Source organism: Triticum aestivum, chromosome 3B, assembly GCF_018294505.1.
Source record: "Triticum aestivum cultivar Chinese Spring chromosome 3B, IWGSC CS RefSeq v2.1, whole genome shotgun sequence".
Lineage (NCBI taxonomy): Eukaryota > Viridiplantae > Streptophyta > Magnoliopsida > Poales > Poaceae > Triticum > Triticum aestivum.
In genome coordinates, this window is record NC_057801.1 from 101170726 (window position 1) to 101189188 (window position 18463).

Below are 18463 nucleotides of genomic sequence, written 5' to 3' on the forward strand. Positions count from 1 at the left end.
CGCACCACGCCCGTCTATGTTGAGAAAACAAAAGAAAATTATTGAAGAAATTGATATTGTCAAAACATATGATGTTTTCAGGTGTCCTTTTCTGTACGTTTAGTGTTTTTGTCCTTCGCAGAAAGACGAGGCGACCGCAACGACTCCCTGAAGGTGGAATAAAATTCTCCTCAACTAGCTCCCATACCGGTGATGCGTATAACATCATCGAAAGACGTGTGAAGGTGTGTCTCCGTCAGATCCCGCAGTATTCGATCAGCATTTATCTTCGGTGGATCTACTTGCAGGGGCGGTGCCACCGTGGGGTCGTGTAGATGCGGCCGGCCCGGCTAAAAATTTGAAACGTAGGGTACCTCCCCTATTCGAACCGTTATGCTCCGTCGTAAGTTCGGCCCACGAAGGGGCACCACACAAAAAACGCGCGAACAATATCCAAAAAATAGCGGCACTGCGGTGGATCTACTTGCAGGGGCGGTGCCACCGTGGGGTCGTGTAGGGGCGGCCGGCCCGGCTAAAAATTTGAAACGTAGGGTACCTCCCCTATTACTCTGGCGGTGTCTGCGATGCGATGGGAGAGAGCCGAGCTCTGTTCTAACCGTTATGCTCCGTCGTAAGTTCGGCCCACGAAGGGGCACCACACAAAAAACGCGGACAATATCCAAAAAATAGCGGCACTGCGGGGAATCGAACTCCCGACCCACACAGTATACTGTCTTCAGCTAACCACTCAAATGTGCAGTCAAAAGTGATTAAGTACAACACGAAACCTTTAAAGGCTATTAAAGCCGCTGTTACATGATTTCCTTTAAAAAAACTGAAACTTCACAGATTTCGGAAAAAATTTCTGAACATGCAAAAATACTGTCCTATTCAAAAAAAGTTCAATGATTCTGAAAAAAGTTCATCAATAAAGAAAAATAGTTCGCCAAAAATTCAAAAAATTTCATTGAATTTAAACGTAAACTGTTGGTTCTTTGAAAAAAAAGGTTCATCAATTTTGAAAAAAAACCCATTGAATTTCAAAACTAGTTCATCTAATTCAAAAAAAGTCAATATTTTGAAAAAAAGTTCATCGGATTTACAAAAAGTTCATCGGTTTTCAAAAAAGTTCACCAAATTTTATAAAAAGTTCACAAATTTGAAAAAAGTTCATCTAATTTCGAAACAAAAAGTTCACATATTTGCAAACAATTTCAGTGAACCAGGATGAAAAAGAAAACAGAAAACGGAAAAAGAAAACTAGTTCATCTAATTCGAAAAAATTCAATGATTTTGAAAAAAAGTTCATCAAAATTGATAAAAAAAAGTGCATCGGTTTTCAAAAAAGTTCACCAAATTTGAAAAAAAGTTCACAAATTTGAAAAAAGCTCATCGAATTTCAAAAGAAAAAGTTCACGTATTTGCAAACAATTCAATGAACCAGGATTAAAAAGAAAACAGAAAACAAAAATGAAAAAAAAGGAAAATGAAAAATGAAAAAAAGAAAAAAGAAAAAGGAAGGAAACTGGGTAAACGGGAGAATATCTTTACCTAATAATAAAGCAAATTGGGTTTCTTTCATCCGTCATGGCATTTTTCAGAAAAGTCCCTCTATTTCAGAGAATTCAAGCCGCAGTCCTGTTTAAAGTTAAAACAAATCATTTTTTCTTATTTTACACAAAAGTCCCTGTGTTTTGTTGAAATCAACCCGCAGTCCGGATTTAAGTCACACCCGAACCGTTATTTTACATTTTTCGAACCCCCCCGGATGTTTTAGGTAATTCATCCGCGGATCATATTTAAGTCAAACAATGTTTTTTTAAATCATCCATATCTTTTAAACCGTAACTCCGATTTGAACATGTTATATATGAAATTTGATTAGAAAAATATGTAGAATATGAATATGAGATTATTTTCACCTGTTAAGTATTTTTAAATATTATTTCGGAATATATTTAAGTCAAATAAATGATTTTCTAAATTATCCGTATCTTTTAAACCGTAACTTCGATTTTAACATATTATATATGAAATTTTATTAGAAAAATATGTGGAATCTACATATGATGTTAATTTTACCTGTTAAATATTTTTAAAATATCATTTTGGGAGCAAACTTATAATTTATAGCGTAAGATCCGTTTTCCTTTTGTACCCGCGACGACCTGGATTGCAAATAAACACCCCACTATAATAATATAGGGAAAAGAAAACATCGATAACTACACATGCATACCTCTGAAAAATGTCGCAGGGGAAAACAACAGATTTCTCATCGCGCGAGTGAGAGAAAGCGAGAGAGAGAGAGAGAGAGAGAGAGAGAGAGAGAGAGGAGAGGGAGAGAGAGACACCTTAGGATTAAACATATTCAAACATATATTTTTTGTTTTGTGTGAACACTGAGGCCATCGTCGGCGAGGGTGAGAAGGAGGATAAGCGGCAACACAAATATGATGCCTCCCAAAAATAAAGGAGATGGACCTATTGTGGTCTTGGGTGATGGTTGTTGGGTTAAGAGTGTGTGTTATGTTTTTTCTCCCGTTGCAACGCACGGGCTCTTTTGCTAGTATAACAAATAGAAGAGAAAGTTCTGATTGAACAGATCCCGCTGGGGTGGCCCAGTGGTTACTCCAACAAAACTTGGTCAGAGGTACGCAGGTTCGAATCAGCACAAGAGCGTCTCTTTCTTTTTGCGGAATTAAAATACAGAGAAGAAACCCTACATGGGCCGGCCCATCGCAGGAGTGCTGCACACGCCGGTTTGCAGAAACAACTAAAATTGGCGCCTGGGACAGCTAGTGAGTCACAGGCAGTAAAGGCCCAATTAAAAAAGGAGCCCATTATTTACGTATACCTTTGAGGGAACTCCTATGTGTCGCGTTATGCGGCAAACTGTTGAGCAAACGCATAGGGCGGAACTCTCTTTCTTTTTACGGAATTAAAACACAGAGAAGAAACCCTACATGGGTCGGCCCATCGTGGGAGTGCTGCAGGCGCCGGTTTGCGGAAACAACAAAAACCGGCGTCTGTGGCGCTAAATAGGAAATGCCATGATTAGCATATTAAATGGAAAGAAGTATACAAATCACCCCTGAATCCAATCTTTGGGATACATACCCCCCTGATCTCAAAACCGGGACAAATCACACACTCAAATTACTAAAACCGGTTTAATAGCACCCTTTAGTGGTTTCAATCAAACCTTGAGCGATTTTGTCTCCCCTGATGCCGATTAGATGCTGACAGGGCAAGAAAAACTTTGAGTGGGTCCCATTAGCCAGTTGTCTCTCTCTTCTTTCTTTCCTTTTCCCCTCGTCCCCTTCCTTTCTTTCTTTTTCCCCTCGCCTCCAGAATCGCTCTTCGGTTTGCTAGGGCTCGGTCGTCGCCGCCGTCCACCGTCGCTGTTGCCGCCCGCCGCCGTCTGCTACTTGCCTGTCTCCAAACTAAACAATGTGTCCAGGTGCGTGCGCCTCCATCTCCGCTGCTCCTCTGCTCTGTTTCTGGTGTCGTTCGTTGGCAGAATCACGAGCGCCGGTGTACAATCGTGTGCGCCGCAAAGCTGTGGGTCTGGATGAGGGGAATGGGGTGTGCAAAATTATGCGCATTCCGCAGTCAGCCTCCTCACATGAAACTGTAGCTTGCCTACTATCCAACTTCGTTGTGGTTTTTACTGTACCACATGAGAGCAGCCGCTGACAGCTTGCTCTGTTCAAGTGGCAGTGATAGGATTTGTGGCATGAGAGCAAACTGCCCTGTTCAAGTGAAAAGAGGGATTATCCTGTTCAAGTGCATTTTAGGTGATGCCCTGTTCAAGTGCATTTTAGATGATGCCCTGTTCTGTACATGAAAAGAGGGATCTTTTCGTTAGGAAAAAAGTGTAGAATTTGGTACAGGACAAACTAGTCTCTATTGTGCATAGTAAATGGGGCTGAATAAACTTCCATTGCTGGAGATTTGTTGTAGATGACTACCCTATTTGGTTTAGGAGAAAAGTACACTTTTTTGTCTGAATGAACTGAATTTGCACTTTTTTTATGTTAGTTGTGACGCCCTCGATTCAATCATACACTAGTCATACACACAATGTGTACGATCAAGATCAAGGACTCACAGGAAGATATCACAACAGAACTCTAGACACAAATTAAAATAATACAAGCTTTATATTACAAGCCAGGGGCCTCGAGGGCTCGAATACATAAGCTCGAATACACAAGAGGCAGCGGAAGCAACATTATCTGAGTACAGACATGAGTTAAACAAGTTTGCCTTAAGAAGGCTAGCACAAAATCAACATCGATCGAAAAGGCAAGGCCTCCTGCTTGGGAGCCTCCTAATTACTCCTGGTCGTCGACGGTCTCCATGTAGTAGTAGGCATTGGCGGTGGCATATGGCTCCTAGGCTCCGACATCTAGTTACATCAACCGGAAAGAAGAAGAAAGGGGAAAAAGGGGGAGCAAAGGAACCGTGAGTACTCATCCAAAGTACTCACAAGCAAGGATCTACACTACATATGCATCGGTATCAATGAAAAGGTTTGTATCTGTGGACTAAACTGCAGAATGCCAGAACAGAAGGGCAAAAGCCTAGCCTATCGAAGACTAGCATCTTCTGGAAACCACCATCTTGCAGCAATAGGAAGGAGTAGAGTAGCATAAAGTAAAGTAGTAGTAGTGTTATCAACCTCGGCCAGAGATCCTTTCTCGACTCCCGGCGAGAAAGCAATCCTAGAGCCATACTATCCATTTCTCATATCCATGTCTCATCTCAAGTATCCAGTTCTAGTTGTATCGATCGGGATACAACTCCAAGTGTCCGTTACCGTAGGACATGCTATCGATAGATGTTTCCTTCCCTGCAGGGGTGCACCAACTTACCCACCATGCTCGATTAACTCCGGTCGGACACACTTTCCTGGGTCATGCCCGGCCTCGGCCAAACAATACGCCGCAACCCGACCTAGGCTTAATAGAGAGGTTAGCACACCGGACTAAACCTATGCCCCCAGGGATCATGGGCCATCGCCCCAGGAACACCTGCACGTTGCGTGGGTGGCCGGTGAGCAGACCTAGCTACCTCCTTAAAAAGGCAGGAGCTTACCAGTCCAACCCGGCGCGCCGCTCAGTCGCTGACGTCTAATAAGCTTCGGCTGATGCATACGACGCAGAACACCCATACAATGCCCACGTGATGGTTAGTGCTATCAGGCCAGAGGCCCCTCAGATCAAATATCCAAATCGTAGTGGATTAGGAGCATGCGGTAACAAGCAGAGACTCACGAAAGATGTGACCCTGTTGCCCCGTCTCGAGGACTTGCAGCAAGGGCTAGGAATGCCCAGCCACGCCTCGTAATTATCTCGCGGGCACCCTCCAGGTCAACCCGTCTCCACATCACTCGCGGGTATCCCTCAGGGTCGACCTGCCTTTCCAAGTAGCAGTGGTAAAGTACAAGTATCCGTGTGTCCAAACATCAAGGGGGAAACCCGAGGAATCACCCCCGGTGAATGAAGGAAATATGCCCTAGAGGCAATAATAAAGTTATTATTTATTTCCTTATATCATGATAAACGTTTATTATTCATGCTATAATTGTATTAACCGGAAACATAATACATGTGTGAATACATAGACAAACATAGTGTCACTATTATGCCTCTACTTGACTAGCTCGTTTATCAAAGATGGTTATGTTTCCTAGCCATGGACAAAAGAGTTGTCATTTGATTAACGGGATCACATCATTAGGAGAATGATGTGATTGACATGACCCATTCCGTTAGCCTAGCACTTGATCTACGGATCGTTCCTTAGCCGTGTGCGGTGCCCCCCTCCACCATATTCCACCTCGGTCATATCGTCGCGGAGTTTAGGCGAAGCCCTGCGCCGGTAGAACATCATCATCGTCACCACGCCGTCATGCTGACGGAACTCATCCCCGAAGCTTTGCTGGATCGGATCCCGGGGATCGTCATCGAGCTGAACATGTGCTGAACTCGGAGGTGCCGTACGTTCGGTGCTTGGATCGGTCGGATCGTGAAGACGTACGACTACATCAACCACATTGTGCTAACGCTTCCGCTTACAGTCTACGAGGGTACGTGGACAACACTCTTCCCTCTCGTTGCTATGCCATCACCATGATCTTGCATGTGCGTAGGAATTTTTTTGAAATTACTATGTTTCCCAATAGTGGCATCAGAGCCTGATTTTATGCGTTGATGTTATATGCACGAGTAGAACAAAAGTGAGTTGTGGGCGATACAAGTCATACTGCTTACCAGCATGTCATACTTTGGTTCGGCAGTATTGTGAGATGAAGCGGCCCGGACCGACATTACGCGTACGCTTACGCGAGACTGGTTTCACCGTTACGAGCACTCGTGCTTAAAGGTGGCTGGCGGGTGTCTGTCTCTCTCACTTTAGCTGAATCGAGTGTGGCTACGCCCGGTCCTTGCGAAGGTTAAAACAACACCAACTTGACAAACTATCGTTGTGGTTTTTATGCGTAGGTAAGAACGGTTCTTGCTAAAAGCCCGTAGCAGCCACGTAAAATTTGCAACAACAAAGTAGAGGACGTCAAACTTGTTTTTGCAGGGCATGTTGTGATGTGATATGGTCAAGACGTGATGCTATATTTTATTGTATGAGATGATCATGTTTTGTAACCAAAGTTATCGGCAACTGGCAGGAGCCATATGGTTGTCGCTTTATTGTATGAAATGCAAACGCCCTGTAATTGCTTTACTTTATCACTAAGCAACAGTTGGCGAGACGACAACGATGCTACGATGGAGATCAAGGTGTCGCGCCGGTGACGATGGTGATCATGGCGGTGCTTCGAAGATGGAGATCACAAGCACAAGATGATGATGGCCATATCATATCACTTATATTGATTGCATGTGATGTTTATCCTTTATGCATCTTATCTTGCTTTGATTGACGGTAGCATTTTAAGATGATCTCTCACTAAAATTATCAAGAAGTGTTCTCCCTGAGTATGCACCGTTGCCAAAGTTCGTCGCGCCCAGACACCATGTGATGATCGGGTGTGATAAGCTCTACGTCCATCTACAACGGGTGCAAGCCAGTTTTGCACACGCAGAATACTCAGGTTAAACTTGATGATCCTAGCATATGCAGATATGGACTCGGAACACGGAGACCGAAAGGTCGAGCGTGAATCATATAGTAGATATGGTCAACATAGTAGATATGGTAGATATGATTAACATAGTGATGTTCACCATTGAAAACTACTCCATCTCACGTGATGATCGGTTATGGTTTAGTTGATTTGGATCACGTGGTCACTTAGATGACTAGAGAGATGTCTGTCTAAGTGGGAGTTCTTAAGTAATATGATTAATTGAACTTTAATTTATCATGAACTTAGTCCTGGTAGTATTTTGCAAATTATGTTATAGATCAATAGCTCGCGTTGTTGCTTTCATATGTTTATTTTGATATGTTCCTAAAGAAAATTGTGTTGAAAAATGTTAGTAGCAATGATGCGGATTGGATCCGTGATCTGAGGTTTATCCTCATTGCTGCACAGAAGAATTATGTCCTTAATGCACCGCTAGGTGACAGACCTATTGCAGGAGCATATGTAGACGTTATGAATGTTTGGCAAAGCTTGGTATGATGACTACTTGATAGTTTAGTGCACCATGCTTAACGGCTTTAGAATCGGGACTTCAAAGAAGTTTTGAACGTCATGGACCATATGAGATGTTCCAGGAGTTGAAGTTAATATTTCCAGCAAATATCCGAGTTGAGAGATATGAAGTCTCCAACAAGTTCTATAGCTAAAAGATGGAGGAGAATCGCTCAACTAGTGAGCATGTGCTCAGATTGTCTGGGTACTTCAATCGCTTGAATCAAGTGGGAGTTAATCTTCCAGATAAGATAGTGATTGACAGAATTCTCTAGTCACCATCACTAAGTTACTAGAACTTCGTGATGAACTATAGTATGCAAGGGATGACGAAAACGATTCCCGAGCTCTTCGTGATGCTGAAATCGACGAAGGTAGAAATCAAGAAAGAGCATCAAGTGTTGATGATTGACAAGACCACTAGTTTCAAGAAAAGGGCAAAGGGAAAGAAAGGGAAACTTCAAGTAGAATGGCAAACAAGTTGTCACTCCTGTGAAGAATACCAAAGCTGGACCAAAGCCTGAAACTGAGTGCTTACACTGCAAAGGGAATGGTCACTGGAAGCGGAAATGCCCTGAATATTTGGTGGATAAGAAGGATGGCAAAGTGAACAAGGGTATATTTGATATACAAGTTATTGATGTGTACCTTACTAGTGTTTACAGTAGCCCCTGAGTATTTGATACTTGTTCGGTTACTAAATATTAGCAACTCGAAACAGGAGTTACAGAATAAACAGAGACTAGTTAAAGGGGAAGTGACGATGAGTGTTGGAAGTGGTTCCAAGATTGATATGATCATCATCGCACACTCCCTATACTTTCGGGATTAGTGTTAAACCTAAATAAGTGTTATTTGGCGTTTGCGTTGAGCATGAATATGATTTGATCATGTTTATTGCGATACGGTTATTCATTTAAAGTCAAAGAATAATTGTTGTTCTGTTTACATGAATAAAACCTTCGATGGTCATACACCCAATGAAAATAGTTTGTTGGATCTCGATCGTAGTAAAACACATATTCATAATATTGATGCCAAAAGATGCAAAGTTAATAATGATAGTGCAACTTATTTGTGGCATTGCCGTTTGGGTCATATCGGTGTAAAGCGCATGAAGAAACTCCATAAAGATGGATTTTTGAAATCACTTGGTTATGAATCATTTGATGCTTGCAAACCGTGCCTTTTGGGCAAGATGACTAAAACTCCGTTCTTCGGAACAATGGAACAAGCTACTGACTTGTTGGAAATCATACATACTGATGTATGTAGACCAATGAGTATGAAGGCTCGTGGCAAGTATCATTATTTTCTAACCTTCACAGATGATTTGAGCAGATATGCGTATATCTACTTAATGAAACACAAGTCTGAAACATTTGAAAAGTTCAAAGAATTTCAGAGTGAAGTGAAGAATTATCGTAACAAGAAAATAAAGTTTCTGCAATTTGATCGCGGAGACAAATATTTGAGTTACGAGTTTGGTCTTCAATTAAAACAATGTGGAATAGTTTCACAAATTCATGCCACCTGGAACACCACAGCTTAATGGTGTGTCTGAACGTCATAACAGTACTTTATTGGATATAGTGCAATCTATGATGTCTCTTACCGGTTTACCACTATCGTTTTGGGGTTATGCATTAAAGACAGCTGCATTCACTTTAAATAGGGCACCATCAGAATCCGTTGAGATGACGCCTTATGAACTGTGGTTTGGCGAGAAACCAAAGTTGTCGTTTCTTAAAGTTTGGGGCTGCGATGCTTATGTGAAAAAGTTTTCACCTGATAAGCTCGAACCCAAATCGAAGAAGTGCATCTTCATAGAATACCCAAAGGTAACTATTGGGTACACCTTCTATCACAGATCAAAAGCAAGATTCGTTGCTAAGATGGATCCTTTCTAGAGAAGGAGTTTCTCTCGAAAGAAGTGAGTGGGAGGAAAGTAGAACTTGATAAGGTAATTGTACCTTCTCCCAAATTGGAAAGTAGTTCATCACAGAAATCAGTTCCAGTGATGCCTACACCGATTAGTGAGGAAGTTAATGATGATGATCATGAAGCTTCAGATCAAGTTACTACCGAACCTCGTAGGTCTTCCAGAATAAGATCCACACCAAAGTGGTACGGTAATCCCGTTCTAGAAGTCATGTTACTAGACCATGATGAACCTACGAACTATGAGGAAGCGATGATGAGCCCAGATTCCGCGAAATGGCTTGAGGCCATGAAATCTGAGATAGGATCCATGTATGAGTACAAAGTATGGACTTTGATTGACTTGCTCAATGATCAGCAAGCCATGTTAAATAAATGGATCTTCAAGAGGAAGACGGACACTGATAGTAGTGTTACTATCTACTAAGCTCGACTTGTTGCGAAAGATTTTCAACAAGTTCAAGGTATTGAATACGATGAGATTTTCTCACTCGTATCGAAGCTTAAGTCTGTCTGAATCATGTTAGCAATTGCCACATTTTATGAAATCTGGCAAATGGATGTCAAAACTGCATTCCTTAATGGATTTATTAAAGAAGAGTTGTATATGATGCAACCAGAAAGTTTTTGTCAATCCTAAAGATGCTAACAAAGTGTGCAAGCTCCAGCAATCCATCAATGGACTGGTGCAAGCATCTCAGAGTTGGAATATACGCTCTGATAAGTTGATCAAAGCATATAGTTTTGTACAGACTTACGGTGAAGCCTGTATTTACAAGAAAGTGAGTGGGAGCACTACAACATTTCTAATATTATATGTGGATGACATATTGTTAATTGGAAATGATATGGAAATTCTGTATAGCATGAAAGGATACTTGAATAAGAGTTTTTCAAAGCAAGACCTCGGTGAAGCTGCTTACACATTGAGCATCAAGATCTATATAGATAGATCAAGACGCTTGATAAGATTTTTCAATGAGTACATACCTTGATAAATTTTTGAAATAGTTCAAAATGGAATAGTCAAAGAAGGAGTTCTTGCCTGTGTTACAAGGTGTGAAGTTGAGTAAGACTCAAGACCCGACCATTGCAGAAAATAGAAAGAGAATGAAAATTCATTCCATATGCCTCAGTCATAGGTTCTATAAAGTATGCTATGCTGTGAACCAGACCTATTGTATACCTTGCTCTGTGTTTGGCAAAGGAATACAATTTTGATCTAATAAGTAGATCACTGGACATGGGTCAAGAATATCCTTAGTGAGGACTAAGGAGATGTTTCTCGATTATGGAGGTGATAAAAGAGTCCGTCGTAAAAGTTACAACGATGCAAGCTTTTACACCAATCCAGATGACTCTAAGTCTCAATCTGGATACATATTGAAAGTGGGAGCAATTAGCTTGAGTAGCTCCGTGCAGAGCATTGTGGACAGAGAATATTTGCGAAATACATACGGCTCTGAATATGACAGACCCGTTGACTAAGCTTCTCTCACGAGCAAAACATGATCATACCTTAGTACTCTTTTGGGTGTTAATCACATAGTGATGTGAACTAGATTATTGACTCTAGTAAACCCTTTGGGTGTTGATCACATGATGATGTGAACTATGGGTATTAATCACATGCAGATGTGAATATTGGTGTTAAACCACATAGCGATGTGAACTAGATTATTGACTCTAGTGAAAGTGGGAGACTGAAGGAAATATGCCCTAGAGGCAATAATAAAGTTATTATTTATTTCCTTATATCATGATAAATGTTTATTATTCATGCTATAATTGTATTAACCGGAAACATAATACATGTGTGAATACATAGACAAGCATAGTGTCACTAGTATGCCTCTACTTGACTAGCTCGTTTATCAAAGATGGTTATGTTTCCTAGCCATAGACAAAAGAGTTGTCATTTGATTAACAGGATCACATCATTAGGAGAATGATGTGATTGACATGACCCATTCCGTTAGCCTAGCACTTGATCGTTTAGTATGTTGCTATTGCTTTCTTCATGACTTATACATGTTCCTGTAACTATGAGATTATGCAACTCCCGTTTACCAGAGGAACACTTTGGGTGCTACCAAACGTCACAACATAACTGGGTGATTATAAAGGAGTACTACAGGTGTCTCCAAAGGTACATGTTGGGTTGGCGTATTTTGAGATTAGGTTTTGTCACTCCGATTATCGGAGAGGTATCTCTGGGCCCTCTCGGTAATGCACATCACTATAAGCCTTGGAAGCAATGTAGCTAATGAGTTAGTTACGGAATGATACATTATGTAACGAGTAAAGAGACTTGCCATTAACGAGATTGAACTAGGTATTGGATACCGACGATCAAATCTCGGGCAAGTAACATACCGATGACAAAGGGAACAACGTATGTTGTTATGCGGTTTGACCGATAAAGATCTTCGTAGAATATGTAGGAACCAATATGGGCATCCAGGTTCCGCTATTGGTTATTGACCGAGAATAGTTCTAGGTCATGTCTACATAGTTCTCGAACCCGTAGGGTCCGCACGCTTAAAGTTTTGATGACAGTTATATTATGAGTTTATGAGTTTTGATGTTCGGAGTCTCGGATGAGATCAGGGACATGACGAGGAGTCTCGAAATGGTCGAGACGTAAAGATTGATATATTGGACGACTATATTCGGAGTTCGGAAAGGTTCCGAGTGATTCGGGTATTTTTCCGAGTACCGGAGAGTTACGGGAATTCGCCGGGGAGTATATGGGCCTTATTGGTCCATACGGGAATAGAGGAGAGAGGCCGAAAGGAAGGAGGCGCGCAGCCCCCCTCTGGTCCGAATTGGACAAGGGGTGCGGCCCCCTTTTCCTTCCTCCTCTCCCCCTCTTTTCCCCTTCTCCTACTCCAACAAGGAAGGAGGGAGTCCTACTCCCGGTGGGAGTAGGACTCCCCTTGGCGCGCCCCTCCTAGGCCGGCCGCCCCCTCCCCCCTTGCTCCTTTATATACGGGGGCAGGGGGGCACCTCTAGGCACAACACAAGTTGATTTACGGATTGTTCCTTAGCCGTGTGCGGTGCCCCCCTCCATCATATTCCACCTCGGTCATATCGTCGCGGAGTTTAGGCGAAGCCCTGCGCCGGTAGAACATCATCATCGTCACCACGCCGTCGTGCTGACGGAACTCATCCCCAAAGCTTTGCTGGATCGGAGCCCGGGGATCGTCATCGAGCTGAACGTGTGCTGAACTCGGAGGTGCTGTACGTTCGGTGCTTGGATCGGTCGGATCGTGAAGACGTACGACTACATCAACCGCGTTCTTGTAACGCTTCCGCTTACGGTCTATGAGGGTACGTGGACAACACTCTCCCCTCTCGTTGCTATGCCATCACCATGATCTTGTATGTGCGTAGGAATTTTTTTAAAATTACTACGTTTCCCAACAGTGAATTCCACTCGATGTAATCATCAAGGTGAACGTAAGAGGATCCACCCTCGAGGTTCACACTTGAGGGGTTGCACGACAGAGCCGTATCGGAAGTGGTTAAGGAGGAAATCACCCTCGATGACCACGATCGAATAGCTACACTACAGAGATCTCATCAGGAGTGTTGTATGAGGTTCCACCCTCGGCACTCAATTGTAACTCTGTAGAGTTGAGCAACAAAAGGGGGGTGATGTGATGTGAGGTGTCGGGCTCTGTTCGTCGATCATGTTGATCCAGTCATCGATGATGAAGCAGGGGCAACAAGGACAAGGTGGGGGTCACTGATGGATCACTAACCAACCTATACTAAGAAGTTTAGGATAAGCAGTTAAGGTACAATGAGCAGGTTACAAAAGCATGCTATCCATCAGAATAGGAGCAAAAAATTACAGTAGCAAAATCTAATGCAAGCATGAGAGAAAGGAAATGGGCGATATCGGGATGATCAAAGGGGGGGGGGGCTTGCCTGGAAGCTCTGCTGAAAAGGAAGAAGTGTTGCTATCGACGTAGTCGATCACCGGGGCATCATCGGCCTCGGGGTCTACCGGAGAGAAGAGGGGAAGAAACAGTAAATATAAAGCAAACAAAGCAACATAAAGCATAACATGGTAACACACGTTATTAGGGTGAACTAACACGGTACTACACATTGCAGACGAAGGGGAGAAACATATGAGGATGATTTCCCGGCGGTAGACGGATTCCAGACAGATGAAAGAGAGGGGACGGTTCCATGTTCAGCATGCTAGGGGCATGTCACAGATGAACGGACCGTGTATTCGGATTCGTCTCATCGTTCTGAGCAACTTTCATGTATAAATTTTTTCCATCCGAGCTACGGATGAATTAGTATGAATTTCCGAAGTTTAAGCAATATTCGGTAACTCTCTAAAATTCTGCAAAGTCTGAGAATTCGACAGTTTTAAACATCACTGAGCTGTTTTTCGGAGGCTATAGCTATTGTTCTGTACATCCTATGATTTTGTGCCTTAAATCAATTGTGAGCATTTCTATTCGATCTACATGTTAGTATCACTTTCATCTATAATAGAGTTTGTTTGCTTGATCATCAACAACTCTAAAGTAGCTATGAAAATAAAGCTGTTTTTCGGTTATTGTGTCAACAGAACATTGAGATTTGCCATTTTCATAGGATTTAATCTGTGCCTCAAATGGATATGTCCCAATGGGATAAAATGGAGTTTGTCAAGTGTACTGTCTGCACATATAATTTTTACTGATATTAGCTTTTGTTTAGAGGCCGTTCAGGGGCTGTCCAGAGGGCTAGTCAGGTTGAAGTGGCAGAAGCTAGAAAGCGCTACAGTAAACTTCAGTTTACTGTAGCACCATAGTGTAGGCAGAGCAGCGGCGAGAAGAGCAAGGGAGCCCGGCTGCGGGGGCGCACCTGGGCACGACCAGAGAGCGCCGTGCGCGGTAGGGCACTGACGGGCGCGGCCAGGGACGAGGCTTGGTCGCGGCAGCAGTAGGCAGGATTGCATGCGGCACATGCGGGGTACAGGGCCTGTCGTGGCCAGAGCGCGAAAGGCAGCGACGCACGGGAATGGCGCACAGGCAGCGGATCGAGCCGCGGTTGGGTTCATTCGAACTCGAGCGGTGCGGCGCATCTGCTTGGGGAGCAGCCGTAGCTGGGGCGGCCGGAGTTGGCATCGGCGTTGAGCCGTGGCGGCTGTAGGGCTCGGGCTCGATGTAAATCATCGCCAAGGCCACAGTTTCGACCAGCCAACGCTGCTACACATTTCCTAGGAGGACCAGAAGCACGCCAGAGTTGCTGGCTTGCCGTGGGGTGGTCTAGGTCTACGATAGTGAGCTCGGTTGCGACAACCGGAGCCGCGGGCATGGCAAAGCCAAGCAGAAGCAGTGAACAGAGTCGGCCAGCAGGGGGATCGACAAGGAGCTCACCAGAGGAGCGCACGACGGCTCGGCGGGAGCTTAGTAGCAGCAGGGCAGTAGATCGACGCGGCGGAGCTCGGTGGCCAGAGGTTGAAGAAGGGGTCGATCCCGACGAGGTGTTGGCGTTGGGCTTGCGTTCGTCGGTGTAGGTGATGTAGTCTAGCACGGCGATCCTCCTGGACATCAGCTTGCAGCGCGAGGCGGCTTCGAAGCGCGAGATCGATGGCGTGCGGCGGCGGCAGCTCTCGGTGGCTACCAATAAATGAAGAGGATGAGGCGAGGGGAGGAATGGGCGTTCTAGGTTCTGCTTGGGGTAGAGCTGAGTCTTATCCACATGGGAAGACGGGAGGATGGCCGGCGCGTGGCCATCCAAGTGATGGACGCAGCGCGCTCGTCCACGAGGTCTATGGTGAACAGAGGAAGGAGGCGCTGGGGTTGGCTGGGTCGGACTGTGCTAGGGGGGCTTAAGTACACAGTAGCTTCTGGCCTTTTGTCTTTTCCTTTTCTATTTTTTATTAGCTTTTGCATTTTATTTTAGCCACAAATGACTTTGCAAAAATATGCCACTATCCAAAACACATTCAAGGAAATATTGTGCACTGCCACAAAAAGTTTGGAATATAATTGACGCTGTTAGAAAATTTTGCATAAATGGAAAAGCAATTAATTTGCTGATTTGGCACCGTTTTAAATTGCTATAGCCCATCTTGGCTTGGAGGTGATGTTGTATTCCTTGACAATTAAATGTTATGGAATTTTTGGGTAAAAGATGAATTATTTTGCAGCAACTCTTGTGCAACTCCATATTTCACTTGCAAATTGAATTCAACTTGAAAGTGGAAATTTCAAAGGATATTTGAATCAAAGGTGATTAAGCATTGTTTAGAAAAATTATTAGCTTAATCACAGAGGGTTACTGTAGCATGACACTAGGGGTGTTAAAAATCTCCTCCACTACAAGAAATCTCGTCCCGAGATTTAAAAGGAGAAGTAAAGGGTAACTTTGGGAGAACTAAGTCTGATAGGGTTAATTATCTGGTGGACAATTCAGGGAATGTGGCAGAAGTATCTCTCGACTTGAAACTCAAGAATACATCGAGAGCAAAGTATGAAGGTACAAGAGGAAGTTTCAACCGAATGGGAAAACGACTGATACCTGAACAGAGTGTGGGAAAGGGGTTCAGAGCATCGGGAATAGACCATCACTCGGAAGGTGGCTCATGACAAGATACGAAGCCAAATGCAAGAATATTTCGGAATCAAAGATATATAGGAGAGTCAGGTTTCAATCCTGTGGAACTGTGGGTTGTGGGCCCACCATGTGGGTTAAAGGTATAAAGGGTGCTGACTGTTGGGGAACGTAGTAATTTCAAAAAAATTCCTACGCACACGCAAGATCATGGTGATGCATAACAACGAGAGGGGAGAGTAATGTCCACGTATCCTCGTAGACCGTAAGCGGAAGCGTTATGACAACGCGGTTGATGTAGTCGTACGTCTTCACGATCCGACCGATCCAAGTACCGAACGTACGGCACCTCCGAGTTCAGCACACGTTCAGCTCGATAACGATCCCCGGACTCCGATCCAGCAAAGTGTCAGGGATGAGTTCCGTCAGCACGACGGCGTGGTGACGATAATGATGTTCTACCGGCGTAGGGCTTCGCCTAAACTCCGCGACGATATGACCGAGGTGGAATATGATGGAGGGGGGCACCGCACACGGTTAAGGAACGATCACGTAGATCAACTTGTGTGTCATGGGGTGCCCCCTGCCCCCTTATATAAAGGAGCAAGGGGGGAGGCGGCCGGCCTAGGGAGGAGGCGCGCCAAGGGGGGAGTCCTACTTCCACCGGGAGTAGGACTCCTCCTTTCCTTGTTGGAGTAGGAGAGAAGGAAAGAGGTGGAGAGGAGGAAGGAAAAGGGGGCTGCGCCCCTTGTCCAATTCGGACCATAGGGGGGTTGCGCGCCTCCTTCCTTTCGGCCTCTCTCCTCTATTCCCGTATGGCCCAATAAGGCCCATATACTCCCCGGCGAATTCCCGTAACTCTCCGGTACTCCGAAAAATACCCGAATCACTCGGAACCTTTCCGAACTCCGAATATAGTCGTCCAATATATCGATCTTTACGTCTCGACTATTTCGAGACTCCTCATCATGTCCCCCATCTCATCTGGGACTCCGAACTCCTTCGGTACATCAAAACTCATAAACTCATAATATAACTGTCATCGAAACCTTAAGCGTGCGGACCCTACGGGTTCGAGAACAATGTAGACATGACGAAACACGTTTCCGGAAAATAACCAATAGCGGAACCTGGATGCTCATATTGGCTCCCATATATTCTACGAAGATCTTTATCGGTCAAACCGCATAACAACATACGTTGTTCCCATTGTCATCGGTATGTTACTTGCCCGAGATTCGATCGTTGGTATCTAATGTAACACCCCGGTGTAATGATGCTACAGTAACCCCTGGGGTTAAGTTAATATTTTTGCTAAACATGTTCCTGATCATAATTGTCTCCTTTCTCTTTTAAATTCCAGTTGAATTCAAATTCAAATTTTGTCTGAAATTCAAAATGCTCAGACATGAAAACAAAAATGTTCATCATGTGCAGAATAATCCACAACTACTATTGGTGGTGAACCAACATTTTTGCAAAAGGGTTTGAGTGGCCTAAGCTACTTCAAACAGTGGCCTAAGAAATAAATTAAATGCCTTTTTAATTTATGAAAATGGCAAACTATTTCTAAAGCCTCACAATCTTTTTTTTGGCAGTGCCTAATAATTCTTTGAGATTATTTTGTCCAATGACATAATCTTTTGCAAAGTCTTTATTGGCTAAAAGAAAAAAAAATGCAAAAGCTGTTTAAAAAAAAGGAAAAGAAGAGGGGGTGGGAGAGCCCTGGCCTCCCCTTGGGCCTCGGCGACCCACAGCCCCTGCCCCCCCCCCCCTTGGCCCCCAACCAGCCCAGCCGGCCCAACCTCCCCGGTCGCTCTCCCGTACCCCTGTTCAACCGACCGAGGGCGCGCGCCGCGCGTCGCCGCCGAACCGCCTCGCCGTCGACGAGGAGGATAAGGTTGCCTCCCCCCCTCGACGCCTCGGCCTCCTCCCCACCTACCTCCACTCCCCTCTCTCGCCTTCCTGATCCACCTGCTCTTTCCCCCACCCTGTCTCGCTCGCCCGCCTCTCCCGAGCGCGCTCACCGCCGTTCTCCGTCGTCACCGCGGCCACAGCCACCGCCTCGCTCCGCCGTCTTGTCGTGAAGCTCCGCTGGGGTCGACTCCGTCGTCTGGTGCCCCCAGGTGGAGCTGGGAAGCACCACTGACGTCGCACGAGCTCGTCCCCTTCCGCCCTTGTCGCCGGCGAGATCCCTCGAATTCCGGCTTCCCCTGCGCTCCTAAACTACCAAGGGCCATCGGCGTGCCGCTCGGTGAGCTCTCCTACCTTCTCCCTCTCCTTGCCTACTTGGCGCGCCCCCTAGCTGCT